A 23,703-nucleotide genomic window follows, 5' to 3' on the forward strand; every position below is an offset into this window, starting at 1 on the left:
GCTAATTCCAAATCGGCTGCAGATGACGTACTTAAGTAGGTAACTTTGTGCTTTCTAAAATATTTTGTAGGTCAACTTAGGGGTTGATTTTTAATATCCTTAAATCCAAACCATACTGCATACTGTTTTCTGCCTAAAGTGAAACCAAAGCGCTGTGAAAAGCTCAATTTAGACTACCTTTTATCTATGTAACATATATTTCTATATAGTTACAAGATTCTTTCTAAAATACATGTTCGCGGTACACAGTGCGTAGCCCATTTGACGCCCTTTTGAAGGATATTTTTTATTACTAAGTTTTTCCTGTACACAATTAGTGCGAAGCCTCTAAAATTGCAAAGCTGAAAATGGCGAACAAAATATTGTTACAAAGAGCCTCACTGCGAAGTCTCAAGCCTGGCTTTTAAACTTTTCCTCATACAAACTTTTAACCCCTTTTTACCTTCCTTAAAAATTACATTTCGTAAAAGCCCTTAGTGTTTGGTCACGTGTACGGTGTGTAAATGGCTCCTGAAAAACGCTCCAGCTCCTAAGCCCGTACCATGAGTCATTGACAGTGTCAAAACTGACATAATTAAACGCTTTCGAGAACGTAATCTACTTTCCATACATCTCGCTTGCACTAATATACGAGTACGAGCGAGATGCATATAAAGTAAATTACGTTCTCGATGACGTTTATGTTAGTGAGAAACTGGTGGTAGTGGTACTAGTTTCAGTATATTTGGTTCTACGTTTGTTATAAGTGTAACAGTAAGCGTACATTTCGCAGTATTTTATAATATTCATTAAATACTTTTACAGACAAGATTATTTTATTTATTTATTAAAATTTGACTGATCGAGTGCGGTTGTAAATAATAATAATAATAATTTTTTTTTAGTGTAAATAATAACTTAATGTAAATATTAGAATAAATTTAAAAGTGGAAAAATTACTGTCTTGGGTGAGACTTGAACTCACGGCCTCTGGATAAGTCAAGTCTCACCCAAGACAGTAATTTTTCCACTTTTAAATTTATTCTAAGCTTATAGCATCGGTCGCAGACGTTTCTGCTTGTAAACTTAAATTAATGTAAATATATTTGTAATCTAAAATTTTATTGTATATTTGCATGTAAGTATACTTGTATAGGTACTCATAGCAAATAAATTGTTACACTTTGACTTTTTTCTTTCGAATTTTATTAAAATTTATACTATCGGGTAAAATTATTTGAAGTGCCTGTCGAAAATGACAAAAAATCAAAACAGTTTTAATACGAATTCCGCAACAACCTGTTGCGTGTACAGAATCATATTTCAGCCAAATACCCGTCTGTCGGAAACCTCAAATACAAACTATTTTAACGAATCACATACACACGAGGAAGACATAGCCGACAATTTTAATGCAACTGCCTACCTGAAAAACTGGAAGTCAACGACCGGCAATAATTGCCACTAGTCCTAAGTCACAGACACTAATCACTAACGAAAACAAATGACACAATAGTTTAAAAACAAAATAAATATCCGAGATCACGTTATTGTTTAGCTACGTTCATGTTTTGATTCATCTTTCAGTTTGTTTATGTTTCGCGATCTCGTACAGATCGTGCGACGGCGCGGCGTGCGCTCACATCCACAGTCCGCTAGCTACTGACACAGCGTGGTGAAGAAAATCGTTCGCACCGTAGCCAACGAAGTGTGGAAAACGCTTTCGTCACTACGCATATACGGTAATACTAAGTAACGTCTTCTCGGGCTGAGGAAATCATTCGAGTATTAATTGCCGCTGCGAGGTTATTGCAATAGCGGTATTGTGCTGAAGAACAAAAGAGTACTAAGTACAACTAAGTGTATATATTGAAGCATTTAATGAATTGAAAAAAAAAACACTACTTTGCATTGGAATGGCTTTGGAAAAAGGATAGGTATTTCCGAAAAAAGGATAACAGTATAAAAGATTAGAAACACTTTGCCACTGTAATGCTTGACGGGCTGCAAACTAATGAATCGACCTTTATTCTCAGCAAAGGGCATCGTTCCCATAGGAGCTGAAAAAAGAGATTGATTACGTAGGTACTTTTGCTTTTGGCATCACCTCAGACATGTAGGTCTTAGTAGACCACACAACATCAAAACATGCATACGTCAAGTATGATATTACTCTGTATTACTTTTATTAAGTACTTTTAATTTAATATTGTACATGCAGGACTACTTACTTACTTTACTTTTATTTTAATATTCTTCTTGCAGGATCGTGACGAAAGACAATAACAAGACTTCATCTAGTACAAGTATCTGGTTTGTTTAACTAAAGTATATTTTTTTTGTTAATAAGGGGAAATAAATAAATAATTTTATCTGGAGTATCATCATCATAATTCTTATATAAGAGCCTGGCTCTTGTCGGTGGAGTAACCGCCATTCTATTCTTCTCTCTGCCACTGTTTTGAGCTCCTGATTCCTGATACGTCACTACGTTGATTTTCTCTTTGGCCTGGTCCAAAAACGCACGTCTCGGTCTTCCTCTGCCTCTTTTTTTCTATTCTTCCTTCAATTATACACTTTATGTAAGTATCTGGAGTTTAGTAGGTATTAAATACTGTCCATCTAATAAAATACCTCAGTGTCGTCACATAATTAATAATATATCGTTCATCACGGACGGTCATACTTATTTAATTGGCAGCGTGACAGTGATTGTGCCTGTCTCTATTCAATCGAGCGGTGTTAAAAAGTGATGTTTATTTTATTACGTGGATAACTTTAATTTTAATTGCAAAATACTTTCCTCTGTCGCGTGGCGTTGCTCGATTTTGGTCTCTATATTTTCTGTTCGTAACTCTATTTCATTCTGGATGTTGTCAAACTTTTTTTCGTAATTTTCAAGGCTTGTAAGCCGTTGACACATTTCGAAGTCCGATGTAATGTGTAATTGTTGTAGTTGTTGGTCTAATTTTGTATGTTGACCACGTACCGATGCCCGCAAGCGCGTAAAGCGTTCTAATTCCTCCGTCATCGTCGCCAATTTTATGTATTCATTATTCATATTAATAATAACATATGTAAATATTTACGTTATTTTATTGAATGACATTGACATGAATGGCAAGACTATTTCTTCTATGGCCATAGAGGTCTCAAAGTACAAAATAGGATAACACATAACACATTTGATACATGAGATCTCTATTTATTGTATATCTTTAGGCATTCCCAAGGAAATAAAGTGGGTAATGGGAGCTTTTCGGGTCCAGAGAGCGCACCTGCTACCACTAGGCCCTTCCTGGCTTGGCAGTGAAAAATCAGTACAACACCAAGCGATTTGATTGCAGAAAGTTTTGATTTCACAATCAAACCACTGTAAATCATTCATAAACTGTGTTAAAATATGGCCAGCATGTGGTACCTACATATTTAGTGACAATAATGAAACATATATTAAGTACTTTACCTATAGAAAACCGTGGATCGAAAATAAGTAAAAATGTATCGGGATGACAGACGCACCGAAAACGGCCGTGATCATTTCTAAACATAATTTAAGTTTTGTTTGGAGTTTTCTATAAAAGATTGTCAGTTGGCTAGACCCGCTGAAAGCAAACACACTTCCAATCTAACATCAATCGGAGGCTTATAAAGGAATCTTCCGCGATCCTCATTGACATCTATCACGCTCCCTTCAGCTGACTGACAATAGGGTCAAAGAGGCCTGTTTGAACATATACTGTTAAAACGAATGGATGTCATTTTGTTTTATCTCGCCCAAGCGTCTCGTTCGCGCCAATACAACAATACCTATGTACGAACAAGTACCAGCCCAATGCGCGCGCGAATGGTAACAAAATGAGATCATTTTGACATTATAATGTTAGTTGAATTGGTCTCATGATGTACGAAGCCTTACGGCCCGATATTCACAACTACAATAAACAGAGGAACCACTTTTTATGCAAAAGTGTAAACATATCTTTGATGTCGACAGTACCATCAGCCGTAAAAGTGCATGGCGAATTTACAATGAATTCATTCATAATTTCTCCATGCAATTTCGCATCTCACTTTACCTACAACAAACTCTTGGATCATTTAAATGCTGCCCTAACTACTGAGCCAGTGGGTACCTAATTAAGTAGAAGAGTCTAGAAGAGTGAACAAAAGGGTACCAAAAACTTTTTTTATGCTTTTACCTACATGTGGACATTATAAAATGAACTCCTTAGCCTAATTTTCTTCCTGAACCCGGTCAAATGAAAACATTTCTGCCCAACTGAAACGGAAACACTTTTCGCTTACAACATCAATAATATGAGCAAAAGTTTTCGTATGTACCCTAAATAGATATTTGAGTAAAATAGGTATAAAGCATTTGGTAAGTATTAGCTGTTTATAAATTTCTTTTTGTCATGATTTTCTGTCACTTCGACATCGGCCTATTTTGCCGACTAAATAGTCGCCGACTAATAATCTACTACAATTGAGCCCGAATACTAGTCAGTCTCGGCAAATCCCTAGTGAATAGGAAACCTCGAAGGCGAACTTAACACTTTTTGAAATCACTGGATAAGCTGTTTATGTCAAGCTGTGTTAAACAACTCCAAACGGATTTTTAGATGACAATAGATCCCTGTAACTGACATGATTGTTCTTCAAGTTTTCTTAGGAACGTTGATAGATGAAGGTGAGGTTTTGATTTTTGTAAGGCCCCTTGAAGATTGAAGGATCACTCGACATCAGAATAGCTGACACGATTAGTTTGATATCAGAATTATGCTTTAACCGAGTTAATGTTTACTTACATAAAGAATTTTATTATAAAACACGAAGTAATCATTACTTTTCGGTATTATCTATGCAGCACCTGGTGGAGTCTGTGCAGATATCCCAGAATCTTCGGGTGGTAATACATAAATATCAACAGCTGAGGGCCTACCGCGAACCACGTTCGAAGTGTTGCCTCTCTATCGCACTTGAAAATTCGTACGTAAGCGTGACAGGGAGGCAACACGTTCAACTAAGGACAGTAGCAACAAAACTTGTATCACCTACAAACACCATTTTTTTGGTATTATAAAGATTATTTTTAACCTTTTTTGGTGAATTTCAAAATAGATGATTGTTATAATTAATGACCGGCAAGGACAGTAGTAGCAAGAACACTTTTATCACCTACAAATACCATTTTTTTGGTATTATAAAGATTATTTTTAAACTTTTTTGTAGAATTTAAAAATAGATGATGTTATAATTAATGACCGGCATTTAACATATCTTGTAGTAGAAGGTTTAGAAGTGCATAAGACAAGTGTTCTAATCGAACTTAACAGCTGTTTCAGTTATAAGGTTTCACACGGACTGACCCCAATCCCCGTTGCAAGTCAGCTGTCGAGAGCATGATAGTTCTCAATTAAGATCTCGAGGAAGATTCCTTATCTATGACGCATGGTATATGTAAGTATGAGTATGTGGTTATGTTCTCGCCAAACATAAAAGCTGTTTGAGCTTTCACGTTTCTCATGAAGTAAGTAAGTAAATATTCTTTATTGCAACAATATTACATACATATAAAACTACAAAGAAATTTGAAGAAGTTTGAAGAGTTTTTTGTTGGTGAAGTAATTCCACAATATAATAAAATAAAGGAAGATTTCTGAACTGATGTAGGTATCTCGCATAATGCCAATACCTAAGCCTAAACTAAAAACACATTTTTCCAAAAGGGTTTACTAGTATTTTTTTTCCTTCATATCGACCTTACTTCTTTCATTATTTTAATTTTCCAGATCTACTTATATGTAAAAGATAGTATAAGACAACAAAACGTTAATTGCATATATTGTTAACTTCTAACGAGTGTCAAAGTCAGTGCACGCGGAATTACATGCTGCATGCATATTACACGCATAACAAAATGCACAGAATGCACACCCTCATTGTTTTCCCTCTCGCCGAACACGAACGCTAACAAACAGCGATGTTATGACAACGACATTGATTGTATGTGCATTCAATAGCAAAGCCAACAGATACACGCGTAAGGGCGGTAAAATTAAGTAGGTAATGTGCATTGGAATGACTTCAAATGCGGGCTAATTTTGATTTGCAAGTATTTACTAAACTGAAGCTATTTCTACTGTAGCAACAGGAGGCAAAATGCCTGGGTAAGCTAGCGTAAGTTTTGCCAAAGTATGATGTCCTTCTGGTTTAGTAGATATTAGCGATTTTTAAAATTATCCCGCAGTCGAAGTTATCCCAAAGCACTTTACGTGCATTTTCCTAAGAAAAATATTTAGCATATATATAATAAAAACTGCATTCATACAATCAAATATCATCATTTGTAATAAATTTTTTAAACAAAAGCAGAGAAGTTTACTGAAAAACGCTAGAATAGAAAGATGCCATCTTGACATAGCACTGGTGAGGTGCCAAACTTAAAAACATAAATGCATTAGTCGGAACAACAAAACTGCGCGTCCATACGTTTCGTTCGTCACTGTTTTCGAACGACACAATGATGTCGTGTCTGAGGATGGTCGGCAATCAGATAACTAATTGCTTTGTTAGACAATTATCACGCCAGACAATTTAAGAGATGGATTTAATGAATCGGACTCGAAGTTGTGGATTTGATCCTGGTAAGATGTCAGTGTGCTGTAATTTATGTGAATACCAAATCTTCGCAGAATAGATTTTTACATTTTCATACAAAATTCTTATCCAAAACGGCGCAAATCACTTTAGACAATCACTACTTACTTCACTAGAAGAAGAAGAAGAAATACATTTATTTTAACGCCACAAAGAAAAAAATAAAAGCATGCAGACATAAAGGACATTTGGACGCTAAAATAGGATCCCCACTCAGCATAATGCCGCGGCAAACCGTGGCGCTGGTTTTCTGTGGGGACCTGACTTAATCTAAAAAAAGTTGACGGCGACACGTACGCCAACGACACAAATAAATTTACATTGATATTAAAAACACAAACATTATTATTTATATAACAAGGAAAACAGAAAATTAATATACAAGTAAAAACCAGAATAAAAAAAATAATAAAAAAATAGAACAATCACATGACATAGACTACCGTCTTTTATAAAATTAATATAAAAACAAAAAAAATAAAAAATTGAGAGAGTAACAGTTGCACAAAGTCACAGAAAGCCAAAACTAAAACTAAAGCAACCTAAACTACAACAAATCATAGTTTTGCTACAAACAGAAATGTGTGTGAGTGAATAAAAGCGTGTGAGTGATTGATATGTTACTGGGATGTTTGTAGTGAACGCGGAAAAGGAAAGTTAAATGTATAGTTGGGATCAATAAATATATGAGTATTTTAAATGTTTATTGGTAGGGTTTAATAACTTGGAGGTTTTATTTTAGTAAAAGATATCAAGTGACGCGTCACTTCTCGATATCTCGTAGCGCTACGCCGCCGTAGCTCGCTGAAGCTATTTCTCGCTTTGTAGCAAAAATCGTCCGTAGAGATGACAACAATTTGTCGTATTTAGCAGTGAATCGGTTAAAATGATTCATGTTAGATTTTAAATTGTATAACTATAGTATTATAATATAAGTACCTAACTAAAGACTGACTAGTGTAACACCTACTCAAACGTAATTTTCATAACGCCACCCCACGCAGTTCAATGACCTCATGCAGTGTTTTTACGCTACACTCGCCAATTTATACCCGGACCGTGGTAACGTCTCAATTACTATGTCACCACAAGGCATGGCATCTCATTCTAACTCACGCAACATATGAATGGACTGACAGTGACGGCGTTCCAATTTTATTTTGACAACGTAATTTTAAAACCTCCTATCATTGCTGCTTGTTTGATAGTATAAGGAACTCTAAGTTGAGGTGTATAAAGTTGAAATTTAAATAATTTAAAAAATTGGATTTCTTGTTGTGAAAGTAAACAATAAAATATCATATTTGCCACCAACGTGGAGTAGGGTGGTTTCAGTAGGTATATGTTTTTTATTAATTAGACTTTTGTTCCTTTATACAACAAAGGTGCGACATTTTGATTAAATTAACATCGCTTTTGTACTGGAGTTGTTTTAATTTTATTTGATTAAATTAATGGGTACCTTATTCATAAAAATATCGGTATGAAACAATGAATTTATTCAATTTGAAATCTAGGATTTACGACTAAGCTGATGTGAAAATAGAATAGATTTTCAGGTATTTGGATTGAAATACCCAAATATGAATAAGTTAAATTAAATATGTCGATAAGAAATCAATTAATAAACGAAATATTTCAAATAAACAGCTATGGTATGGTATGATTTTAGTCCTTATATTTTTATTTAATTATCTCCTGTGACTGATTAGATCGTATTGATGTTATATTTACATAAGCAACATTTCTGACGCTAGCCAAACCTTGATATCTTTACCGTTGGATGGAAATTTCTGCAAGATGTTTTCTTACACCAAAATTTTATCAGTACTTCCCCACTATTTTCTTCGAAAGTTTCATAGTTTTTAAACATAAACCAGTTTAAAACTCCGCGCCCCTCCCCTTAAGTAAGCATATAGATGCCATGCAAATAAGCACGACAATAGTATTTTATACAATCGTGATATAATGGAGAGCTTTTCAGTCGAGTACCGTGTTTAGGCAACGAAGCTTGCTGAGTGGCCTAAGTAAAGGTACGAGATTGAAAAGCTTGATTATATCACTATTGTATACTTTTTCTACGAGTCAACAAAAAAAAATACTTAAAACTAGTAGAAGAATCATATTATGTAGGTAAAAAACCAAAAGTATACAGCTAAGATGCGCGAGCAGCCGCGATACATTCATACTCGTACGCGACCCGGCCCCCGCGCCCCGCGCCCCCGGCCGGTTGGTCAACGACACCTTCTCGTAACTCATGAGGCCCTGGTACTTGCTCCGCGCTTTCGATTGGTCAATTTCATTATAGTTGACTAAACGGTATCGAAATGAATATTATAGTTGACTAAACTGTATCGAAATAAATATTATAGTTGAGTTGGGGTCCCATAGAGAAAAAAGTATGCGATTTTACTTTGGTATACGAAGTCTTAATTCAAGCATTGCGGTCGACGAGTAGAAAAAAGTACTTTTTATATTTGCGATATGTACAATGTCAAGATTTCATAACTTTTTTGCAGTATTGATGGCAAATACTAATTTTGTTAATTAAAACAAGTCATAAATAAGCTTTATATTGCCTATCTACTATGAATAAGACTTGTACTTACAATTAACTACAAATCGCAAACAATGACCAGACATTTGCTTAATAAATAACTTCGTCAAATACAATTCAATCGAGAATAGAGTTTGTAACTAGAGCAATAAAGCACAAAATACAAAATGCGGTGTATTTCCCCTTGCAACAGATAAATTAATTATTTAACAGAGGGAAAATTTCAGCCTTTTCACCACCTTTACTCACCGTATATAGGCCATTCGGACAAATATCTGATGCACTCGCAAAACTAATATCCAATCCAATTGACTCGTATTGCAAGGGCAATATGGTTAATAATTTACGTAATACTGTTTTTTGGTTGTATCATTTATTTTTGTTTGTAGTATTAGGTTCATTCTATCGTATTCACACTAATAAGGGGCACGCCAGGGTTGTCCATTATAATAATAAAAACGATTAATGTTACGTGGAAAGGATTAATTGTATGAGAGTAGTGACGATCGGAAGTGTTTTTGATCCGGTTCTCTAGAAATCGTTTTTATGACAGTAATGAAAACTAATTTAGGTCTCGTTGAAGTCTAAACCTAGGTATCAATTTAAATCTTACTTAAGTTTTTTGACTATTCATGCAGCCAAAGCTATTATTGACTTTTAAATTCAATAGTTTTATTGATTGGTAAGATTCCGTCCTGTCTGATCCGAAAATGACAGGATATCCATGTGTTATAAAAAGAACTTACATTAAATCTGTAAATTTTTCACGGAACCCGTTATCAGAGAGGGAGAAAATTTAAATTTTCGTATGAACAAGTTTTCATAATAATTGACATCAAGTGTGACCTAATATGAAAATTTGCGCAAAACGGGAGCCACTCCTGTCGTGCACACCGCCAATACAATAAGTATGCTTTGTGATTGTGACTAATCGTAAGCGACAACCCTTATTAACCTTCATGCAATGTTACGTTTAAATTATTAATAATTAACTATGAACCCGTCTGGCACCCTCTGAAATGTAAATATGCTAATACTAACACGACCTAAGCTTACACATGAATTCAATTAAGAAACGTTTCGGTCCGCAGTATGGTACATTATTACTATTACTAGTACTTACCTACATAAATTTGCCGATATTTTACACACAGTAATTAATATTACATTCAGACATTATTCGCGAGAACATAAATGTATACCTATGTTCATGTTCGTATTGCATGTTATTCGTGTTCACACATCCATTGTGTTAGGTATTGATAATAATTCGGCTTTTGTTCTCCATTATAAATGATGGGATAGTTTTGAATAATCTTCATGAATGGATCATTATGGCTACTGCTTTCTATTTTCAATTAAAAACTGACAGTTTTTCAAATCACGTACCTATACATCAGCAACGTCTATGTCAGAGTCAATTAAGAGGGAAGGGCCGGTTGGTATGTAAGACCAGGGGGCGTACCCAAGTTGCTATGAAAAGTCACGTAGGTAACTATTTCGATACATTATTTAAGTTTCGGTTGGCGTTTTCTATCAGCGATTGCCTGGTTGCTTAAATTCACAAATCAGCTTAATGCAGTCAAGCCTTCAATCACTTCGCACTCTCCGCAGCTGACTATACAAACTTCTTACCAACCGCCTCAGTATTTAGGTATTATATAATAATAATAATATAGCCTCTTTATTCCTTAATAAACAAACATATCATTTCTTAATTAAATTATTATTTCATTTCATGCATTAGGTACTATACTTTACAATTACACATTATAATATTGCAAGTTTACAGTATAATTTATTTTCTTATTATTATTATTTATTTATTTTTATATCGAAAAACATATGTAGATTAATAAATTATACATAATTTATTTATTTAAATGTTTATATAAGGACCTCTCTACGAGTAAAGGCCTTCTCCATATCCTTCCAAGTATCTCTATCCATTGCCTTTGTAATCCAGTCCTTTCCAGCCGCTCTATCTATCTCGTCTGACCACCTCTCTTTCGGTTTTCCCTTAGTACGTTTACCGAGTGGTCCTGGCCAAGTAGTTACTTTATTTGCCCATTTGTCCTTGCTCATACGTGCCACATGGCCTGCCCACTTCCATTTTAGTTTTTTACAGTTATGTAAGGCGTCTATTACGTTTGTTGTCCTTCTTATGTCTGCATTACGTTGCTTGTCCCTCCTGTTTATATTCAATATACTTCGTTCCATGGCTCTTTGACATGTCTGTATCTTATTTGTTGTGTAGTTACTGTAAATCCATGTTTGGCTGCCGTATGAGAGGCATGGAAGTATACAGGAATCTAGAACCTTTTTCTTGAGCTTGACTGGGAGGTCTGACTTAAGTATTTCTTTATAACTCCAGAATTTGTTCCATGTTAAATTTATTCTTCTGTTTATTTCATCTATGTGTCTGGATTTATTGAAAGCTATTTGTTTACCTAAATAGACGTATTTTTCTACATATTCTAGCTGAGTATTATTTACATATATGGGTATTTTTGAAGCGTTAGTTTTTAGGTATTATAGACCTATAATATGTTAATAGGAAACAATGTAGGAGGGTTAATCAACTTTTTCTTGTCAAAATTCTAGGTATTTCGTATTTAAATGAACCAAACTTGCATTTTATGGTATTTATAAGACCCATCCATAATGGGACATATCTACTGAGCATGTTAGTAGAACATGGTACAGCAGTTCTTCTAACAATCTATACTATTGTCTCCTCGCTGATGGGACAGAATAACAACCAGAAATAGTTGATTGGCCCAGGAAATAATGTTCAATCTTAAGAAACACAGTTAAATCACAATGCTAAAAACCAAGCTCCTTCGAATTAAATCTTGACCCGTATTTTTTCATTTCGCCTTTTCGAATAAATTTTAATGCAGCCGTCAAATAAACTCGAAGAATAATAAAATATAAGCGACTCCGCGCTGGGGTTAGATTAATTTAGACCTCTTTCATTCCTCGGGTCTCCTTTTGAAATATATTTCGGGTTGTATTATTCTATCATGGAACTTATCTATATTATATGTGGGTCTCTATTGTTTCTCAAATAGTTTTAAGCCATAATGTATTGTTTGCCCGAATTTTCGTTAGTCATAATTCATTTGGTTCAGAAACGCGTCACTTTTCAGGATTGCCATAAAACAAACCTAACATAACCTAAACTATCTAAAGGATAGCCTAACGAAAATCCTGAAATGTTAACGGTTTCAGTTTTATGACTAATGATAATATGACAAACAATACATTATGACTTAAAACTTCATGGGAAACAACGGCACCCCATTATATGTACATAAACTGGGCGGGCGTACTAACCTTTTAAATAATATTCAAACGGGTCACTCCGTATTTTAAGTCGAAAACCCGGACATGGGAGTAACCCGTTTTGGGCCATCTCACACTAGCGTCTCCTGAGTGTCTAGTCAACTCTATGTCTGCTGCTCGACGCAAAGTTGGCGCAACTGCGCTGCGACGCCTTTCTTTTGACGCCGACGCTTGGAAAACGCTAATAGTGCCGGGTGGCTCCAAAGTTGTGCAAAATGTATGAAGTCGCAGAACAGCAATTCATGCTAGCAAGTCTGATAGGTATATTGAAGCCAGATTTGATATTAGTTTCATAATAAGCCCTATAATAATTTGATTATTTTTATTATTTCGGTAAGGTCAAGTCCCAGGCGCAACCCTTCCTTTCAGAAATGTCAGACTTTGGCGACATACAATTATGTAAGAATCCTAATACCAATAATAAACTTTCGCCATCGCCATATTCTGACTGAAGAAATAAAGTATTTGTCGACTGGATGTTCACTAAATTTATTGAATGCCAATATAACATTAATAGTCCGATCAAAATAGAGATAGTTCTGGTACAATAGTAAAAACTTATTATTCTATAAAAAAAGGCTGTATCAGTATTATGTTTGCAGTAGTAGCTAACTGTGCTTATTTTTTATAATAATATAATATCACATAGTGTCGGGACAATCGGGACTGTGGTGTAGGCTACATAGTTGGTGGTATATAGTTTGTGACACACATTGTAATGTACCTGAATTGACGAATGAGGATTTTCAAGCGCAAACACATATTATGGCCTACCTACCACACCTATTCAAGACAAACTATAAAGTAGTTACTATTGTCACCAATAATTAATCAAGAAGATCAATTTCAACATTTTATTTGCAAAGCTATTTCTGCTGCTAACTTACGTCGATGATTGGACTACCTTCGAATTCCTGCCACGGTAAAGTTGGTGAATTGCTCTCAACTTCAGAGTTCTTCATCGATATTAATGATAATCGCAAACAACCTTCGTACTAATGGATTAAACACATATGAGGTCGTCCTTTTCTACTCTGTAATGTCTAATCGTAAAACAAGACAAATTGAGCGCCTGACTCGCGTCACTTTGTGAAGCTTCTGTCGTTTATAACTAACTTAACAAGATTAAATTTTATTTTTCAGATATCATATTATTAAATTATTACTCATATAGGTATGACATCGTTTAATATTCTAAATAACATCACTCTAGATGCTTTTTCTGTTGATACCATATTTACCAACATTGACATGACTTTGTCTTCTGACATACCTAATTACCATGCGCCATCACCATTACGGTAAAAATATGAATATCTAAGGACACACCTCTTAACACCATTTTAGATACCATTAGGGTAGGTTAAGACGAAACAGGAGCTGAGATTTAAATATTTTAGGTAAATATACCCGTCTCGCTAACGGAAGCGGCTACTAGCGGAAACTAGCGCGATAAGGACAAGGCGAAAAATCCTGCGTAAAAATCTCAAAAATCGAGGTTTCGTACTCGACTGTTTCCTCCTCCAAAACTTAACCAATCGTAACCAAGTTTAGAAATCTAAATGATTATGAAATTATCTGTGTCGGACCGTTTTGCTTTTTTGGCTAATTGATATCAGTTTTGAATACCACGCCTCTCATTGCGGCATAGGGCTTTAGCGCCTTAAAAATCAAAAATATCAAAAAAAAGCAAAACGGTCCGACACAGATATTGACAATATTATTCTGTGTTGAAAAAATCATTGCTCTAGCTTCAAAACCCACAGAGGAAACAGTCGAGTACGTTTGTATGGAGAAATGACCACTCCTATTTTTATTGCAGTTACCTACAACTGCAGTTTATCCACCAAAGTCAATCACTACCATTGACATGCCAATAACTGAGGGTCGGACCCCTGGCACGGAACCAAATTATCCCATTTAACAATAGACCGAAACACTAAGACCTTCGATTCGCACGTGGTCTCATACGAGTCAGAGATCAAGTTACATTTTGCAATAGGACCACAGGAATGACGTGATCACCGCGCGAAAATGTATTGCTTCCTTGCCTCACGCTTAGGGCCGCGGCAATGAAAAGGGAAATTAATTTCTGGTTTTAGAAACTCTGTTGCAATCTTTGTAGTGGTTGATTTCGAGAAAAACGCTTTTAAAGAAATTACCTATTGAAAATCGTTATCGCCACAAAAATGAAATCGCTCAATTTTGAAAATCGTATAGGTTAACCTTTTCGACGCCGTGTCAAACACAAAAGTCACGCTGACGCCACGTCACCCAAGTGTCAAAACTGAAATTGAACTTTATGCATATGCACGTAGGTCTATGTTACTCTGTGGTCTGTGACCGATTAATCAGTCTTTGGCGTTGAACCCACGGTGCAGATATATCGGTCATTGGCGTCCAAAAGGTTAACGCTACCTACCCACATAGCTACGAACCACGACTGCGCAAAAATCACAAGCCTTCCTTTTTAGGGTTCCGTAGCCAAAAACGGAACCCTTATAGATTCGTCATGTCTGTCTGTCTGTCTGTCCGTCTGTCCGTCTGTCTGTCCGTCCGTATGTCACAGCCACTTTTCTCCGAAACTATAAGAACTATACTGTTAAAACTTGGTAAGTAGATGTATTCTGTGAACCGCATTAAGATTTTCACACAAAAATAGAAAAAAAACAATAAATTTTTGGGGTTCCCCATACTACGAACTGAAACTCAAAAAAATTTTTTTCATCAAACCCATACGTGTGGGGTATCTATGGATAGGTCTTCAAAAATGATATTGAGGTTTCTAATATAATTTTTTTCTAAACTGAATAGTTTGCGCGAGAGACACTTCCAAAGTGGTAAAATGTGTGTCCCCCCCCCCCCTGTAACTTCTAAAATAAGAGAATGATAAAACTAAAAAAAATATATGATGTACATTACCATGTAAACTTCCACCGAAAATTGGTTTGAACGAGATCTAGTAAGTAGTTTTTTTTAATATGTCATAAATCGCCTAAATACGGAACCCTTCATGGGCGAGTCCGACTCGCACTTGGCCGCTTTTTCTTTAACGAATTTGGGTAAAAAATTACTAATAACTTTACTGTATGATGAAGTGAAAAGAAAGTAGGTAGGTAAGGTACCTACTCACGTTTCTCACCTACGTTTTCTACCTGATTCAGAGTTACCTACTCCTGATTTTGAGTAGTGTTTTCCTAAAATAAATCAAAACAAACACTGACTTTTTACCCCTTTTAAGATAAACACGGTGCATACAATATACGGCATGAATACATTTTTTGTAGAGCATATAAACGCCACAATAACGTGGGAAAATCATTACATTACTACATATATGTATAAGAAGTGCCACAATATAACGCAACACAATTTACACAATATTAAGATTGGTGCAGCAGTGTCTTATTGTACAGTCAGCAGCAGAAGTTGCTAAGCGGTTCAGGTGTTCAAAATGATCTTGACGCGACTTTATTATTAAGGGAATAACAGCGTGACAAGGTAATTTTAAACACCTCGCTTGCTTAGCAACTTCTGCTGCTGACTGTACCACCCGATGGGCAAGATTTCTTGGTTTACAATAAAAACATGAGTTGTGTTCATTGGTCTGTCTGTTTCAGCCAAGACATGACAGTGACATGACATCTCGTCAACTTGTTAACAAATACTTCTTTCTGTAAGTAGTATTTTTTATTTTTCTTATAACACATGTTCAATGTCTAGAAAATGCGTTGTGAATTATACGCTCATTGATCGTAAATAAGTGACATCGGTCTAATAAATGCGAGCAGTGTTAGCCGTTATATGCGGTAAACTCATAAACTGACTTAGAATACTCGTAGCATAATCTAGGAATCTAGGTCCATTAAGCCGACGTATTAAAATGTGAAGCCAAAATTCATAATAATATTTTTCGTTACCTAATACCTTTTGTAATAGACGAGTTTTTGTAATCTATCGTCTAGTAGGTACAGACGGCAGCAGAAGTTGCTAAGCGGGCGATTTGCTCAAAATTACATTGACGCGCTCTTGTTCTCTTAACAATAAAGTCGCGTCAAGATCATTTTGAACACCTCGCCCGCTTAGCAACTATTGATGCTGACTTTATTTTAATATAGTAAGTACAGTACAAGCCTAGACTTCGACCACGCTAAGTTTGCAGTAACTTGACAGTGACAATGCATAATCTAAGAGCACCTTCCGTGAAAACATGACGAAAACTTAACGTTATCGGATCCTAGGTAGATCTGTGTCCCTAATGATCCCTATAAATTATGAAACAAAACTAACCTTAAACAAGATATATACAGTGTATTACTAAAAGAAATTAAAAACTAGCTTAAATCTAAAATAGGCCCTTGAGGCATTGTACCAAGGATGCTGGCGACATTTCCTCGCTGTATCGCAATGCTGATACGTTGTGCGAGGTAGCCGCCAGCTCTTCGGTCACCAGTTACGTCAACCAGACGCTTCACGATTTCTGCGAACAACTTATGCGCGCTGGGACCCCATGGACCTAGAGTAAGTTACCATAAACCGCTGTCGCTGTATGTTTTGACTGGTCTCGGATACTTGTTGATTTCTTCATAAATGTTCCAATGGATGGAATCCAAATACTGTAGGTACCGCTCGCTGGCTTGGTGTGTGATTCACAAACTGCAAATTTTCTTAGTTCAGTATTGTATAAGGCAAGTAAAGTTTTATATTATAATTACCTATACTCGCGGAATAAAAAAACAATATGTAATGAAATTATCTAGATAAGACGTTATTTGTAATAAACTTATATATTACTTACATTTTATTATGTTGAAAGGCGTATTTAAATGTTTAGCATACTGACGTTGACTGACAATTGCTAATGTTTCTTCTATTTGTTTTTTTTAGTTACAAAAAAGGCTGATTCGAAATAAAATTGAATTTACTTTAACCGCTATGAATGTTATTATTACTTTTCCTTTCATAAATATTCTACGAAATATGAGAAGCATCATTTATCTAGAACGTGCAATGCTAGGGAGAAGGGGGGTGGGTCGTTATAGGGGTTTCATAACACAAAGTGAAAAATATCACTTTGTATTAAGGTAAACATATTCGGCATAATATACACTTAGGTGTTAGGTGCACACAGATTTATTTATATGAAGAATGTGCATGCATTAGCTCACTCGTTCTAAATCAACATTACGATCCTGCAAAGCAAAGCATTCTGTTCAATTTAACTTTGTCTATTGTAACTGACTGTATTTACGCTTGACCCCATTATGCTGAGCAAATATACGCAAACATTTGCAAACGCAACCCACTCGATACGGAAGAGTAAAGGGGTGTTATTCCAGTTGCTTAGGCCTTGGTCTTCCGTTGATACCGTATGCCGCGCACAATAGACTTCGACCACGCTAGGCTTGCATTGCATTGGAGCGACTTTGGCATAGCATTGGCAAAAAACTTAGTATGATCCTACTCTAATTATAAGATTCAATAAGATTAACACATTCACTGCCCTAGAACCCGCTGGGTGGGCCGTTTTAAATTGGAAATGGGGCGCTTGGCACTGAAAGTGTTAATTTAATAACATAAGCTTACAGCAGGAATAATACTCTTTTATGAGTTAGTGATGTGAATATACGTACTGGGTTCTGCCCGCAACTTCTCTGCATTGAATGATTATGATGATTGTTAAAAAATATCTTTTTTAAAAAAAGGGAACCGCCTTCAAAAAACCAACCCACTGAAAAGTACAAAATAATTTTTATATGGCACCCCTTTACGTGTCCAGTCCCTATCCCGTCGTAAAGCAAATTTTTGCCAAAAAGTAATTAATATCTAATAATAAGAAAATTAATAATCATCCGGGTAATTACTTAGTTTTTGAAGTCGGTGCCAAACCAAAATTTTTGAGAACCGATATTTTAGACAACGAAGAATGCTGCACTTACTTGCATTATAAAGACATACTTAGTTTACTCATTAATTTAGTTTTTGTAGGTACTACGTACTCGTATTTTTTTTCTGATTGGTAGTAAAGATTGTTTTTGTTGGTTTGGCACCGCCTTCAAAAACTAAGTAATTACCCGGATGATTATCATTTTTCTTATTATTAGGTATTAATTACTTTTTGGCAAAAATTTGCTTTACGACGGGATAGGGACTGGACACGTAAAGGGGTGCCATATAAAAATTATTTTGTACTTTTCAGTGGGTTGGTTTTTTGAAGGCGGTTCCCTTTTTTTAAAAAAGATATTATATTAAGTTATTTTATTTTGGTTTTATTTTTGTTTATTTTTAATTTTTTAATTCTTTTTTATTTATTTTATTTTATTTTTTACTTTTTAGTGATAGGTAGGTACTTCATTTATTTTAGGTTTTGGGCTAAAATATGTTTGTTAGGCTCTCCATTTAATATTGGGCTAGTAACTACCTACTAATGTTGGTGATGACCTAACTCGACGATAATCGCGACACAACATAATATGACGTTTTGGTGCTAAACGATTTGTATGTATATTCCTCCCACTCCCATTCCCAGTCCCAGTCCGAGTCTGCCTCCCACTCCCACTCCCACTATTTTATCTAAATCGGTTTCAGCAACTTAAATTTGTTGGTAGGTATACGGATAGCATGGCCACCTACGGGGTCCAATTGGTTTTTCAAACCATCCATGTACTGTACACTAAAACCTTCTGCAGAATGTAACACTTTTCTGAAAACCGCATCAAAATCGGTTCAACCAAACGCAAGATAATCACGAACAAATATACATACATACATACATACGGGTCAAACTGAGAACGTCCTTTTTTTAAAGGCAGTTAGAAAAAAGTTTATCGACCCACCTAGTGGAACTCTGCAACATAGGCACACGACGACAAGTCGGTTAACCAAAACAAAGTGTGCCTATGATGCACCAAACCTGAGTTCCACTAGGTACAGCAAGGGTTCAGCGTCAGCTTTATCTTGGGTACTGCTCTCCCAAGTGCTCATCAAGATGTGACGGATGACCAAAATAGCGTGGGCCTATGTTGCACCAAACCTGAGTTCCACTAGGTACAGCAAGGGTTTAGCATCAGCTCTATCTTGGGTACTGCTCTCCCAAGTGCTCATCAAGATGTGACGGATGACCAAAATAGCGTGGGCCTATGTTGCACCAAACCTGAGTTCCACTAGGTACAGCCAGGGTTCAGCATCAGCTCTATTTCGGGTACTGCTCTCCCAAGTGCTCATCAAGATGTGACGGATGACCTAAATAGCGTGGGCCTATGTTGCACCAAACCTGAGTTCCACTGGGTACAGCCAGGGTTCAGCATCAGCTCTATCTTGGGTACTGCTCTCCCAAGTGCTCATCAAGATATGACGGATGACCAAAATCGCGTGGGCCTATGTTGCACCAAACCTGAGTTCCACTAGGTACAGCCAGGGTTCAGCATCAGCTCTATTTCGTGTACTGCTCTCCCAAGTGCTCATCAAGATGTGACGGATGACCTAAATAGCGTGGGCCTATGTTGTACCAAACCTGAGTTCCACTGGGTACAGCCAGGGTTCAGCATCAGCTCTATCTTGGGTACTGCTCTCCCAAGTGCTGATCAAGATGTGACGCAGGACCAAAATAGCGTGGGCCTATGTCCACCAAACCTGAGTTCCACTAGGTACAGCCAGGGTTCAGCATCAGCTCTATTTCGAGTACTGCTCTCCCAAGTGCTCATCAAGATGTGACGGATGGCCAAAATAGCGTGGGCCTATGGTGCACCAAACCTGAGTTCCACTGGGTACAGCAAGGGTTCAGCATCAGCTCTGTCTTGGATACTGCTCTCCCAAGTGCTCATCAAGATGTGACAAATGACCAAAATCGCGTGGGCCTATGTTGCACCAAACCTGAGTTCCACTAGGTACAGCCAGGGTTCAGCATCAGCTCTATCTTGGGTACTGCTCTCCCAAGTGCTCATCAAGATGTGACGTATGACCAAAATCGCGTGGGCCTATGTTGCACCAAACCTGAGTTCCACTAGGTACAGCCAGGGTTCAGCATCAGCTCTATCTTGGGTACTGCTCTCCCAAGTGCTCATCAAGGCGTGTCGGATGACCAAAACAGCGTGAGCCTATGTTGCATCAAACCTGAGTTCCACTGGGTACAGCCAGGGTTCAGCATCAGCTCAGATCTATGTATACTAAAACCTTCTCCAGAATGTAAGAAACACTTTTCCGAAAACCGCATCAAAATCGGTTCAGCCAAACGCGAGATAATCGCGAACAAATATACATACATACATACATACGGGTCAAACTGAGAACCTCCTTTTTTTTTGAAGGCGGTTAAAAATCCGATGTCCTAAAGGGCCTGAACCTATGTCCATAGCAAATTTCATCTAAATAGTCATAGGCAAAACGTCGTATCTGCTGGTACACACCTCACAATGTGTCTACATTTAAGATGCGTCCGATCCACAAAATCGAAACAAAATCAAAAACGGAAATCTTGGAATAATGACCCTATTTAGACGCATACAGACTTAGTACACTGGTTCGGACGAGCGTTTTGTTTGACTCGCCCGCGCTTGTTATGCTACAGGAATATTAGGAATAGGCCAGCAACTTTGTAGGCAGTCGGACAGGATAGGGAATGTGGTGGTGATAGGGCGCGCGGCGGAATTCCGGATTTTGATGCAGTTGGACTTTGCGGATGGTGCAGTGGAAAGGCGGCTTCGAGTCAATGAAAGGCAAAGGTGATGCTCTAAAACGCCTACTAAATCGCTCGAAAGTGGTGGCTTAGATTGTATATAAATAACATGTGACTAGAGACAAAACAAGATGCACGCTGCCTAAAATGAAAATATCATCCGCCGGTCTCTTGTCACCGTCAACGCGCCAGCTATTCTCGAACCGAATGGCGTTTCGAAAGACGATGGCAAGAGACCGAACGACATTGATCCCGGTCCCTAGGAGCCCAGCTTTCTGTCCCAGCAGCCCCAGTTGTAAGAATGCATAATATGACATCTCGTCAAAGTGACTGACTCTTTTTCTTAGTCCTCGCCTTATCCCGTTACGCCGGGGTCGGCTTTCTTGATCTTGAGGCGTCATCTATTCCGCTGTTTAGGATCGTCGACTGATAGGCCACATTCTTTTATATCCTGGACGTTGGTCATCCATGTAGTCTATGGCCTGCCTTCCTCCCCTTTTGTGTAGTCAGGGAACAATACTTTTTAACAATGGTAATTCATGTGGGGTCGGGGGTCAAATATTCCTGTAATAGGTGCAACTTTACAACTCCTCCTTAGTGAACGTACATGATATTTCTCAAAATCGCTTGAATCTGTTTACTCGCGTCTTAGCTGTTCTATTACACCGTAATATAAATTTACATGTTAACATATTATGTAAGTTTTCAGAAATTATCCGATACAGCGAATTACGTCAGTTACCTTACGTAACTCACAATTCGATAATTCATTTACGAGAAAATATAAAAGTTAATTAAAATATTTTTTTTTTATTAATTTAAGTAGTTACTGTATAATCTTGGCAAGAACTCGGAGTATGAAAAAAGTAAATCCCTCTAAAACCGTACCGTATTCAGGCTTGTTGGGTGCAGATAGTGGACTTAAGCTGCCCAGCCGTAAAAACTCGTCTCTTTAACCCTCTTACCCGTTTGAATTAGTTTCAATTTTCATTTAGTTGGACAATATACTAGCTGTTGTTACTTAAGTATAGAAGTTGGATGTATTTGGTCGAACGATGCAGATGAACGAATGAATTCATTGTACTCTGTAGTTAGCAATTTATCGAATATTGCATGCATCTCAATGGGGCTTAAGACATATTTTTACACAGGAGCTCTTTATAACTATAATTAATTAATTTAATAATAGAGTTGACACCCTTTGCACCCGGTACAACTCGCGGAGGTATTTTAGATTAAAATATTATAATATTTAGTTATACGAGTATTTAAGTTATTTTTGTAAGATTTTTTATAATACCATTAACCTTTTGTATAATAAAATAAATAAATTTTAATTTTATCTGTTGACAATACATGTTGGCTATTTGATTAGCTGCCACATCATAGATGTATTATTTTTAAAGATGAAGCCTAAGCCATCTGTCACCGTAGCCTCACACACACAGACACATTTTATGTACGATTTACAATGAGTAACCAGAGGCATGTGGCCACGTCGATAAAGTCATATCGTTAAACTATACGGCCTTTTTACAATTGAAAATTTTACTTGAAAGGATTTAAAGTAGCTAAAATTAACAGATAACCATTATAACATAACTCTATATACAGTGTGTAATATATATGTGTAAATCCAATACGGGCGATAAATTAAACCAGAGGCATGTGGCCACGTCGATAAAGTCATATCGACGAACTATACGGCCTTTTTTACAATTAAAATTTTACTTGAAAGGATTTTAATTAAGTACCTAAAATTAACAGATAACCATTATAACAAACTTTATATACAGTGTGTAAATCCAATACGGGCGATAAATTAAACCAGATATAGAATTTATCCTTGTAATCATTAATTGAGAAGTTTTTAAGTTACTCTTAATTATGACCTCGTTATTATTATTTGAATTATTGTCTAAAGGAGGCATGGAACGCCACATATAAAAGTTACATTAAAACCAAATAAAATGTTTTTCGCAATAATAGAGTTTATTATTATATTATAAAGTATTCATTATCCATTAGCATTTCCAGGTTGTTTATTTTTGGTGAAGATATCAAAGCTTCAATTTATCGCACATTTATCGCTATTCCATTCCGCTGTGTAGAGAGTATCGATATATAACATGATTAAAATCGACAAATTCACATCCCTAAAAACGTGCAATCAACTCAACATACACATTTTTACGCACACATACACAGCTTGCCCACCACCAAAATGGCTACGGCTTGACGGATAAATTTTGTACTGAGAACCGAAAACGCTGGGGCCTTGTGCCACATTCAGTCATTTTGTCAGCCGTAGTGATTTCATTCTCTTTGACTAAATCCAAACAGTTGTTGTAGGTACTATTTCTTTGAACACCATTTCTCTTGATTTATTAGGGTTCCGTACCCAAAGGGTAAAAACGGGACCCTATTACTAAGACTCCGCTGTCCGTCCGTCCGTCCGTCTGTCACCAGGCTGTATCTCACG

At 36.5% G+C, this 23,703-nt stretch overlaps 1 protein-coding gene and 1 long non-coding RNA gene across 2 annotated transcripts in view; one reads left to right on the top strand and one right to left on the bottom strand.

Moving 5' to 3' along the window:
• Nucleotides 1-1,632, bottom strand: part of LOC134654117 (rap1 GTPase-activating protein 1) — a 433,547-nt gene extending 431,915 nt beyond the window's left edge. The window contains exon 1 of the mRNA XM_063509551.1: nucleotides 1,406-1,632. The gene's annotated coding sequence lies outside the window, so the exon portion shown is untranslated. The remainder of the gene's footprint in view (nucleotides 1-1,405) is intronic.
• LOC134654145 (uncharacterized) overlaps nucleotides 1-23,703 on the top strand; it is a 299,175-nt gene that overhangs the window by 215,105 nt on the left and 60,367 nt on the right. The window lies entirely within an intron of this gene.

Source organism: Cydia amplana, chromosome 14, assembly GCF_948474715.1.
Source record: "Cydia amplana chromosome 14, ilCydAmpl1.1, whole genome shotgun sequence".
In the NCBI taxonomy this organism is placed as follows: domain Eukaryota; kingdom Metazoa; phylum Arthropoda; class Insecta; order Lepidoptera; family Tortricidae; genus Cydia; species Cydia amplana.